General features: G+C 42.9%; 1 long non-coding RNA gene across 3 annotated transcripts; it reads right to left on the reverse strand.

Annotated features, from left to right (window-relative positions):
- Positions 1 to 268: 268 nt before the first annotated feature.
- LOC307041871 lies at positions 269 to 6,536 on the reverse strand. Of its 3 annotated transcripts, none has more exons than XR_013808918.1 (4): positions 6,375 to 6,536; positions 4,271 to 4,346; positions 2,727 to 3,731; positions 269 to 2,591 (listed from the first exon to the last, which is right to left on the reverse strand). It is a non-coding gene; the product is annotated as an uncharacterized lncRNA (long non-coding RNA). The 3 variants fall into 3 exon arrangements; XR_013808919.1 differs by having other exon boundaries at positions 2,727 to 3,734; XR_013808920.1 differs by lacking the exon at positions 6,375 to 6,536 and adding an exon at positions 6,108 to 6,335 and having other exon boundaries at positions 2,727 to 3,734.
- Between the last annotated feature and the right edge of the window lie 4,748 nt (positions 6,537 to 11,284).

Here is an 11,284-nt window from a genome sequence, read left to right on the forward strand (position 1 = left end):
CACACACACACACACACACACACACACACACACACACACACACACACACACACACACACACACACACACACACACACACACACACACACACACACACACACACACACACACACACACACACACACACACACACACACACACACACACACACACACACACACACACACACACACACACACACACACACACACACACACACACACACACACACACACACACACACACACACACACACACACACACACACACACACACACACACACACACACACATTTCCTGGGGGGTATACTACGAAGCAGGATTTTCGCTTAGCCGGCTAACTTCAGGGAAAATTCGGGGTTTCCGGTCCTACGAAGCTGGTTCTCTTTTTAGCAGGCTAGATCTCCATGGTAACTTATGCTGTGCGGCTAACCTGGTTGGGACCAGGTTAGGTTGCAGTCTAAGAGCTCAACTCAGTGAAAGCACTGCCTGCTGACCAATCAGAGCTAAGTGTGCGGAGTTTAAAGTGATCAAGTCATATTACAGGAGAAAGGAAATACAGAAAAGCTGTCGTTGCAGGAAAGACGGCCGGCAAAAATCACCGACTGTGTGAACGTGAACATTAATAGAATATCACCTCCCATCTTCAGAGCAATCTGACTATTGTAACATTAGCGTTAAGAAAGCTTACTTAAATATCTGCCACAACATAAGTAACCAGATCAGAGTAACATTAAGTACAGTCTGCGGCATATCACATCATAATGTATCATATATTTCCTTATCTGAGTCAGCTGAGCCGTATCTGGCCGTGCAACACTCACAGTGTCACATACTGTATGCAGAAGTATTATTTTAAGCAACACATTAAGTTGACGAAACACTCGAGACAAATGTAATTAATGTCAGATCCACTCGTGTCTTAGTGATATCATAAACCTGTTAATGTACGCATTCAAACACTTTTTCTTTTACCAGCTGTATTCACCTTGCAGGTGCAACTATGTGGCTTTTATCCTGGATAAAGTGTTTAAGTCATGGATGTTTCAAGTTTAACGTCTTCATATTTGTCTAATTATATAGTTGACTTTTCCTTCAGGAAGTATGACGCTGCGCTGTCAGTACGCTTGTCCATGTTTGTGATTGGTCGAATGCTCCAAATACCACCCCTTTCATGTGAACGCGCATCTAACTAGATAGGACACGGCTGGCTTAAGCGATCCACGTGATAACCCGCGTCGTATTACTGTTTAGCGAGAGCGTGTATGTTTTGGATTAGGCCAACCGGCTAACTCATACGTATCGAGGTTAGGTTGAACCAGCTTCGTAGTAGAGGCCTCTGCTCTCTTCCGTTCGTCAATAAATAAGGTTAAATCATCACTAACACGTCCACCTTTTCCCTTTCCTTTCTGTAGCGCGACCATAAGTGCACGCTTGTGAGTCTACAATTATTTAAACATACATTTATCTATATTACACGATACTTACGTGGGGAGCGGCGGATGGCAAAGACGGAGGCGCATCACTTCCGTGATTTAAATAGTATGCAATTTATTATTTCTTTTGCGTTTATTAATTAGGGGGAATGATTGTGTTACGAGGTAGTTAACCTGTGTATGTCTGGGTCGGATAGTTTCCTCATGTTTGAGGGATTACATTTATGTTGACAATGTGGTTTGGAGATAATTGTGTAACCGGTTGACAGTAAGCCTGTGGGGAGGGGCTATGGGTACAAAAGGGACGGTGTTGGCCCTGGACGAGTCATTCGGCAGAGTGTTGCAGTAAAGGCAACAGCTAGGATGTGTTTAGAGGGACAGACAACCTAATTTGGTAAACTTTGATTTTGTTTATTTACGTTATACTGTTTACCTTTTGTCGAACAGTATATATATTTGTTTATGGCTGATTATAAATAAAGTTTTTTGGAGCTTAAACAACAGACTAAGCCTATGTATCGAATGGACGAATAGAACCCAATCACATCATGTTTATAGTTTGCTTTGTTATTTGCACTTGTTTGATGATTAAACTGTTTTTGTTTGCAACAAGTATCTTTATCGTGATTTCCTCTGTGTTAATAGTAGATCTAAACAAACAAAACGGACCACAAAACAACCTTCTTAATTTATTAGAAAGATTTTCGTTTCATGATCTGTTATTTTCTCAAATGTTCTTATTATGGGGCAGTACTTACAGGTGCTTGAAATTCAAATATTTACTAAAATAGTCAATTCTGAAACTTATTATTTTTTTATTCATCTGACAAACACATGTAAATGTGAAAGAGTAAAACATATTTATTTATGTTCAATACCATTTACAGTTAGTACAATTAATATTTAGCTTTTTAAGTAGCGCACCAGACCCTCACGTATGTCACTGCCCTCCTCCTCTGCACCTTGTGCCACTGCTACTGCTGCATCCCATTCATCATCATAGGCCTCTCCAAGACATTTGTTGCACAGGTAGATGTAGGTTTCCTCAGACGTCCTGAAGTTCTGCGCCCACTGAGTGTGTGTGAAAGATGGAATAATCACACCCCACCACTCGGTAACTCGGTTGAACGTCCAACCACATGGTCTGCGGTGGAGACTTTGCAAATGGTATAACTTCTGAAATACACATAAAAAGCATACATATTTTAATATGTAAAAGTGGTAGCTAAAATTAATTAAATTCTTGAAACACTTTGGTCGTATAGTGACTGTGATCCTAAACACATTGCTAGTTAGGGAACGTTATCTTACCTTAGCATTGTTGTTTAGAAGTGATCAGTCGCCTGTCGTCTGCGCTGCGTTGCAGGATTGCCAAAACTCTCCTGTTTTTTCTTCTGTATTTCGTCTTGCTATACGCAGCCTTTTCTGAAACGACGTTTGCCTCCTTGCTGTGATAAAAATCAAGAACCAAGTACACGATCGCTTCCATATCCTCCATTGTTATAGTGTTTGTGAGTTGTGTCCAGTGGCGGCGCCAGAGATTTTCTCTAGGGGGTGCTGTGGGGTAGCTTGACGTTTCATAGAGGGTGCTCAAACATTAAGGGTTTCGCATTAATGCACCAGCGCTACAGTTGAATTTTCTACTGCAACACTCCAGACAGTCCAGTGGTGTAGTGGGCGTTGGACGCGGGGGTACGCCGTACCCCCACTTATTTGGAGCATGAGTTTTTTTTTAATAGTCTAATATAAAATCATTGCCATTGTTATCAGTTGCAATTGTGTATTTGTTGTAATAATGACAAAAACATAATACATTTCACAGTAATTATAATAAAAAATTAAAACGATTTCCTTAAAAAATGATGATTCGGCATCACGCTTGTGACCCCGCGGCGAGCTGGGGGTGTGTCAGTGATGTGGCGGCAGCTCTTTCCCTCAAGAACGCTAACGAGAAAGCTCTACAATGGCAGGCAAACATTCTATACTTGACTTCTTTTCTAAAAAGAATATCATTCACAAAAAGAAAGAGGCTAGCAGCACCGAAGCTACAAGTGAAGCTGCTACTAGTACATCATCAGAAGAGCCGCTTAAAGATGTGGATAATGCTAGCATTAACGTCAACGTTAGCTATGTGTTAAGGCTGCTGTTTCTGTCTGCTCATTAATCTGCCTGTGAGTGTTTGCAGCTGTGTGCTTGTGTGATATGTAAATGAGCTGTGTGGGTGCCCCGACGTCATTGGCTGTCATCTCCTGGTCCACCTCTGAAGATGGTGATTGGATTGACGTCATCCAATAGCAGCGCACAGCCGGCGCACACCTGCTGGGGAGGAGTACAAAGGCCGCGGACTATCATCACTCTGGAGCCTCTGTTGAGGAACAGACTCCTCTCGCTATTTGCTCGTCGTTCTGTGTTTAACTTGTGTGGTCTTATTGATTGTGATACATTCTGTTAACAGGGGTTAACTCGTATGTGCTTAGTGTCGTGTTGATTTATGTGTTTAAAGTGGTATGTTCAGTTACCCTATTTAGCTGTGTTTTCTTGCAGCCTCCTTTCGTTAAGTGTTCAGTGATTTCAGGTGTGTAAATAGGCTCACTTTTGAGAGTCCTCCCTTAGTTTGGTTGCCTATTTAAGCTTGTGCCCTTGTGGCCTCTTTTGTTTGTTATGTAAACTGGTGTTTGTGGCAATTTGTTTGTTTCAGGCTGCTTGCCTGCCATTTTGTTTACCAGCTGTTTAAAATAAACCGCTTATAATTATACCAATTTCAATCTGGTTGTGTTGCTTCCCTCTGATTCCCCTAGCTCAGAAGGGAAGGTAATACTATGCTAGCAACGTTCCCCTAGCTAGCTCAAGCTCACCTTTCCCAGAGGAATGGACGGAGTCCGGAGATGTGGCGGAGGAAACAAGAGGAATACCCGTGGATAGACTGCAAAACTGAGAGAGAGAGAGAGAGAGAGAGAGAGAGTTTCAAGTTGGATTTTAAAAGGGGGGTTTTGTGCTGTAATTGCTTTCTAATGAGGGTTTCACTGAACTCATGTCACATCTTTTTCATTTAGCCGTCTAGCAAAAGGCAGCCATTATTTTAAAAAGATGGGAAATATCCTGCAGGAATTAGATTTCTTCCAACAGCTGTCTTGCTCTATATAAGCATGAAGTCAGGGATTTTCAAAACTAAAACCGGGGACAATTTGAGTTTTGCGGTCAATATATCATTAACATATCCAATTGTCTTCGCTGTTAAAGAAAAAAGGGGGACAATTCTGGTTCAATGTAATTCGAACATTTGAACTGTTGGATACAAACAGAAGGACAGATAGCTCATATATGAGACTTCAAAGGTATTTTATTTTGAAACTGTGCATCAGATTGTCCAGATTCTCTCTGAGTGATTAGATGGGGTGGCCTGCTATCACCCTGAAGTGAATTAAGTATTTGATACTGGATCGTTTTTGTTTTATTCTTATCTAAAAACAGAGGGATGATAGCTCATATATGAGACTTCAAAGGTCTTTTATTTTGAAACTACATCAGATTGTCCTGATTCTCTCTGAGTGACTAGATGGGGTGTCCTGCTATCACCCTGGAGTAAAATAAGTCTTTGATAATTTGACAGTTTCTTATTTATTCTTGTATAAAAACAGAAGGACGATAGCATATGAGACTTCAAAGGTCTTTTATTTTGAAACTACATCAAATTGTCCTGATTTTCTCTGATTGACTAGATGGGGTCTCCTTCTATTACCCTGAAGTGAAATAAGTATTTGATTGACTTCGAGTGACTCTTTGATTATGGACGGTTTCCATTAAATAATAATACAAATATAGATGGACAATAGATCTAATTTGAGATTTTAAACAGCATACATTTTAAATTGTGCTTCAGAAATTAATGTTATTTTAAGAGTGTTGTGAGATGGTGTCAACATCAATTAAAATTAGTCACCCAGTGGAAATGTCAGATATGTCTTCATAACTGTATATTTACATTCACTCAGTTATAATGTGGTAGTTATACGTAGTTTGTTTTACATTATTATTGATCACATTATATAGTACATATTTCTTAATTTAAGCTCCAGTATATATGAATATGTTTGGTGTGTTTTTTAGGTATATTTGTTATTGACCGAGTAAACGCAGTACAGTAACTAAAGTAGGACTAAGCATACCGGTAGTTTCTGTGGACCTGTCTGCCCGTTTTGTGAGTGCACTGCGCACGTGCGCACTTTTGTGGCATTGTTTGGGATTATATACCTAATTAAAATAGCGTCCCCTCAGTAAAAAAATCCCCACTACACCACTGCCACACACAGTGTACCCGCGACTGTTACAATGAAGGCTCGATAATCAGTTCACAGCATATAGGTGTAAGCAGGGGTAAAGTGCTATTTTTACAAGTGGGGGGGTGGACCTCACCTCCTCTAGGAGGGTACTCACCTCCTCTAGTGGGTCCGGGGGCATGCTCCCCCGGGAAGATTTTTTTTTTTAAATATTGAAGTTAAAAGCATCAATCTGGTGCACTTTGAGAGCAACATTAACAGATCTATGGATACATCTCTCAACACCCATATGAAACAGATTTTCTATTTCTTTATAGATATTTTACAAATCACTCCCCTTTTAAAACAAACCGTGAGACCCACAGATAACTAGACTGAAGTTAACTATCTAAACACAGAGAGTCCTTTACTTCACCTGAGCTGAGGTTATCTGAGACTCTCAGTCTGACAGGAGAGAGTTCTCCCTCCACCTTGTTGTTGAAAAAGCTCCTTATATCCGTTAGCTTGGCTAGCTAGCACCAGATGGTAACCACAACGATCTTCGGTAGATACCCAACGGTGCGCGAGGCGAGCTCTCTCTCTCGCTCGCGCACGCACGCACACAAAATGGCTCGTGCCACACACACACAGAGCAGAGCTTGAATGAAAAACAGAGACCCAGAAGTAAGCTATTTGTACTCACGAGGCTAGGCTATTATGTGCAGAATCCCTCTCGCTTTCAGGTGGTTTTGATTGAGTGTCCACACGTGGACGTTTAAGGACTAAAAAACGATCAATTTTTCACTTTGCTGTTAGCAAATAATTTGGCGCTCGAGCTAACAGGAAGTCACTCAAGTGTCACAAAGTAATTTAGCCTATGGGTAGGTCAAAAATCGAATGGGTGCTGGCCATTGGCCTAATCATATCACCTGTGTTGGCTTTATGTTTTTGGGAAAAAATGTGTTTGTTTCACATTTGCATTGATGTAATCAATAATTGTTCTAATTTAATTTAATAAAAATAATCATAATAATAAAAAATAAAAAACATATTTCTTGGAGGTGCTTAGAGGGTGCTTTGGCAATCCTGGGGGGTGCTCCCCCCTGGCGGCGCCCCTGGTTGTGTCGCCTTGAAGATGACGTCACAGCAGTTTTAGCGTCGTTCCGCCCTCCGAACAGCCGATCGCCCCGCCTACACTGCGTCGTTACTATAGTTAATACCCCAGTTACTAACTGTAATGGAAACGCAGCTTAAAGTGAGCCGAGCCCAACCGAGTCGAGCCGCACCAAAACCTGCAGTGGAAAAGCGCCATTACTTTGTGACAGTCTCAATGATGCCCACCCCCCACCTAAACCCACTGTCTCCCTGACCAAATAACACCGCAGCCGCCAAAAACATGTCGCGAGCCACACCGCCTGTCTGTTCATGACCTGTTAACACTGGGGGGCAGAGGCAGATAGGCCAGTGCATCCCATTAAAGCCCAGGACAGTGTGCATTAAGGAGCTGGCTCTATTAAACATACTGATCCAAATGTTAATGGTACGTTATAAACACTGTGCCTCTATCTGACAGGGATGTACTTTAGCCAGACCTTGATCCAGCAGCTCCAGGATCCAGAGCAGTAGTGGCCTTCAGCTCACACTGCGCGCGCGGGGACACAGCTCAGTCCCGACTCACTCTTTGCTTTGTGTTATCTTTTCATAAGCTGTGTTTAACATTTCTCAAACTGCATCACTGTTGAGCTATGTGCCAGTTGATATGCACACTGCCAGATGGGTGCTTGGCTAACTTTGCCAAAGTCTGCTCAGTCACACAGCGTTACTCTGTCTTTCTCTTTGTTTTCACATGTTATGATATTGATATTTGGGTGCATTTCTACATACTTTACTTCATAAAAAGAATGTATCATTCACACAAAGGAATGCTGACTTTAGGTTCACCATATTGGATTTTACAGCAACATTTCATATTTGATTTAATGTCTTAAAGTTTTTTTCTATACAGCCAAATATATGGTATAAAATTTGAAGATCCAACTCCATTACACATAAATAAGCACAACATGTTGGTTCATTCCCTCCTGTTTGACTGATGCTTTCTAAAAACTTAAGCCAGTATAAATAACTTTTTATAGGATATCTTCAGTAAATTAGAAGAAATGTAAACATAATGGCCTACAAATTCCCTGTTCCAAGATGTATTAATAATCTGAAACATGAATATATCACTCTTAAGCTTTTTATTAACTTAAGTATAAGTTTCACTAATTAATATGATTAGGTCAACTTTTTGAGGAAATAACAGGAGCTGGATTTATAACTTCCATACGTCTAGAAATGTTTATAATTTCCATTGTGTTGACTTTTTAAAATTATAAAAAGGGCATAACCTGAAATCCTGGTAGGTTGTCCTGTTCAGCCCCGCACTTTGAGAACACTGTGAAGGGAGCTGTTTGAACAGATGTTAGGCGGAGTGAATCAACAATCTGTTTTGAAAAATCCTCCAACAATTGAGGATGTTAAAAGCCATTGCAAGGCTTTGTTTTGACAGGTTAAAAATGTTCCTCTAACCTAATATTTACAGCAGACAAGCATCTTCGCACTCCACACTAGACGGGTGGATGAGCTCCGTAAGTGCTTTGCATCAATTTAGCCAGCTAATGTCCATGTGGATTGTGAGCTGTACTCTTGTCATCAAATGCATAAATAAGGTGACATGTAATGTGTTTCTGTGTTGCCTTCTCCTCTGTTATTGTAAGCGTAGTTGGATGTAATGAAAGCGAGGCCCAGCTGGCCTATTAGCTGCAGCTCACAATCTAAACACAATGACAGAGTGCAGGTGTCCCGCACCTCGTGGAAAACATTAGATTGGAGCAGAGCTTCCTTTACAGCTTTTAAATGGAGGCGCAGGTCAAGGGCTACCATCCAAGGCTCCGATCAATACCATGACCCCCCGTCAGTCTGGAGCAAAGTGAGGGAGGTGTACACCAGACGCTGACCGCTGACCTCCTGACAAACTACCTGCACCTACAAAGGAAGCCTCTGATGGATGAGGCCCGGCATTGTATAAGAATTTACCAGCTGCCTCTTGTCTTCTAGTACACAGAGAGTCACATGCTCATGTATGGGTAATTAGCATTTTACATTTATCCATGATTTTCCTATGTGCTGATCTAAATGCTCCACACATTTCTTCACAGATGGTATGATGATGATGATGATGATGATGATGATGATGATGATGATGATGATGATGATGATGATGATGATGATGATGTGTCAGCATCAGGGTAGGATTTTCGCGGCGGCCATGGCCGTCGTTGCCCCTCGGTCTGGCCGTGAGGCCCCACAAATAATTGTACGTCCTACGGCCACCATGGCTTTTGTGCCCTTCACACTGTTAAAGGTCCCATGACATGGCCATTTCTACTGATCATAATTCCATTGTTGAGGTATACTAGAATAGATTTACATTGTGCAATTTTCCAAACTCACATCTCTGTATAGTATGTGTATTCATTCACAGCTTGTTGGAGCTCCTGCCCGTCCCCTCCCTGTGAGCCCACTGTGCTCTGATTGGTCAGCTCGCCCATTCTGTTCTGATGAGTCCACCACCGGTACAGCGGAACATCAGTGATTATGTGTTTCAATGGCGTTAGCAACCAGAAAATGACACCAGTAATGACAAACAGATGAGAATGCTGCGTGGGGTCTGGGTGGCGTGTTGGCGGGACGTTGCGAGGCTCGCTGCTGCGAGGAGCGGACAGTGTGAACTGGCTTACTGGTGTGGTTTCCTGGTTGCTGCCTGGAGTCGGCGAGACATTGCGAATGGACGCGGGAAGGCTGCGAGGCTCCACTAGCACCAGCACCACCCCCGCACCCCCAAACGCGACGCACCTACAGTGTAACCCCGGGATTCTACCGGGTCCGTCTGCGCCGCGTCACGGCTGCGCCGCGGTTTTGGTCTGACCTCCTCCAGCGTCATAACCCACCGGCGCGTTTCAGAATCGGAGCGTCTTGCCTGCCGGTGTAGGTACCATATGTGCACGGCCTACCAGATCAGCACGGGGTCCGTTACGCTTACTAATGACGTCACACATTGGCTGTACAGCAACCCAAGAGGACATTTTACACGGCCAAATTCTGCAAAGAATATAAAAAAATAACAATCGACAGTGAATGTATGTTAGTGGAACTGTGTCAGGAAAGTGAAGTGTTAATTAAGGAATGTTAATGAAGAACTGAAATGCATAAAATAGAAAGTTAATATGTAGCATATCCCTCTGAAATATTCTCTGTTTTATTTAGATGCTGTGGTGACAGTTACGGCTGGAAGTCCATTCTGAATACACCGCCTCTGATACCTCATTCACACCAACGCAACTCTGGTTCATGCTGCATGCTAGAGCCTTTCAGGTTCAGAACCGGTTCTTCGGTTTAGCTCTGGCTCTTTTCACACTGCCCAGAGTCCGAATGGTGCTGCGTCATTGCGTCATCGTTTGCGTCATAACGTAACCGTTTGCGTGCCTGCTTCATAAAGCCAAACCGCGCGGAAACCCCTCACAACCGACACCGACAACAACAACAATGGCCGATTGTGCTCCAGCTTCCTCTGTACCTCTTCGGAAGACCAGATTCCCAGTAGGTAGCTGGTCTCTTCAGTGGACCACTGCTGCTTGTTAAGTTTATCCATCGTTGTGTACAAACTGGATAAAACGTGGGCTTTTTGTTTTTGTTCAGGAGATGATCCCGCCAGGAAGTGTTCTTGCCTCTCTTCTGAAGCAAGACGCTCGGAAGACATGTACCAAGCAAGCGTACTCGACATTGAGAAACACCCACACACTCTCTCAGTGGCGAGACTGTTGCGCCCTTACCCCTAGATTCCACCGGGTCCGTCTGCGGCGCGTTACGGCTGCACCGCGGCGTTCACAGCGATCGCGGCCACTGTAGTCAATGGGTGCTATTCCACCAGACGCGCCACGTTACGGCGAGAAGCGTCTTGGTGCTAAAATACAGCAACACATCTTTGATTCATGTCGTTTATAACTGGAATATTACAATTTTTATTAACTTTGTCTGTATATGCCCAAATCAACAAAAACTGCGAGCCGGCACGCAAGACGCTCCGCTTCGGAAACGCTTCGGAAACGCGCCCAGTGGGTTATGACGCTGGAGGAGGTCGGACCGAAATCGCGGCACACTTATCAGAAAGTGAAGTTACTTATTTGTAAGCTCCAAATCCAAATGTTTACCTTACTTGCCTTTGTGCCCTGGCATGTGGCTTTTGTGCCCTAAAAAGAATGGTGACACCAAAGGCCAAATGGCGTTGCCCCTAAAATGAGGAAATTCCAAGCATGGTCAGCATTGCTTGCAAGTTATTTTGCATTATGTGATAACAAACATAGCGTTAGCGTAGTGTGGCCTGGTAAGATAAGTTAGGAACTCCCTGTTGTGCACGGATCGAAATGCTAGAGAGGTTGGTTTATGTTTGTTTTTCTTACTCACCTTTTATCTCTCATTCCAGGCTTCCTGATTGTTTTCACCCTGTGCTCATCAGCGTCAGTCCCGCCCCTGATTGGTCCCACCTGTTTCTCATTATCATGTGTTTAAATT

The sequence above is a fragment of the Notothenia rossii genome (genome assembly GCF_949606895.1).
Source record: "Notothenia rossii genome assembly, chromosome: 5".
In the NCBI taxonomy this organism is placed as follows: domain Eukaryota; kingdom Metazoa; phylum Chordata; class Actinopteri; order Perciformes; family Nototheniidae; genus Notothenia; species Notothenia rossii.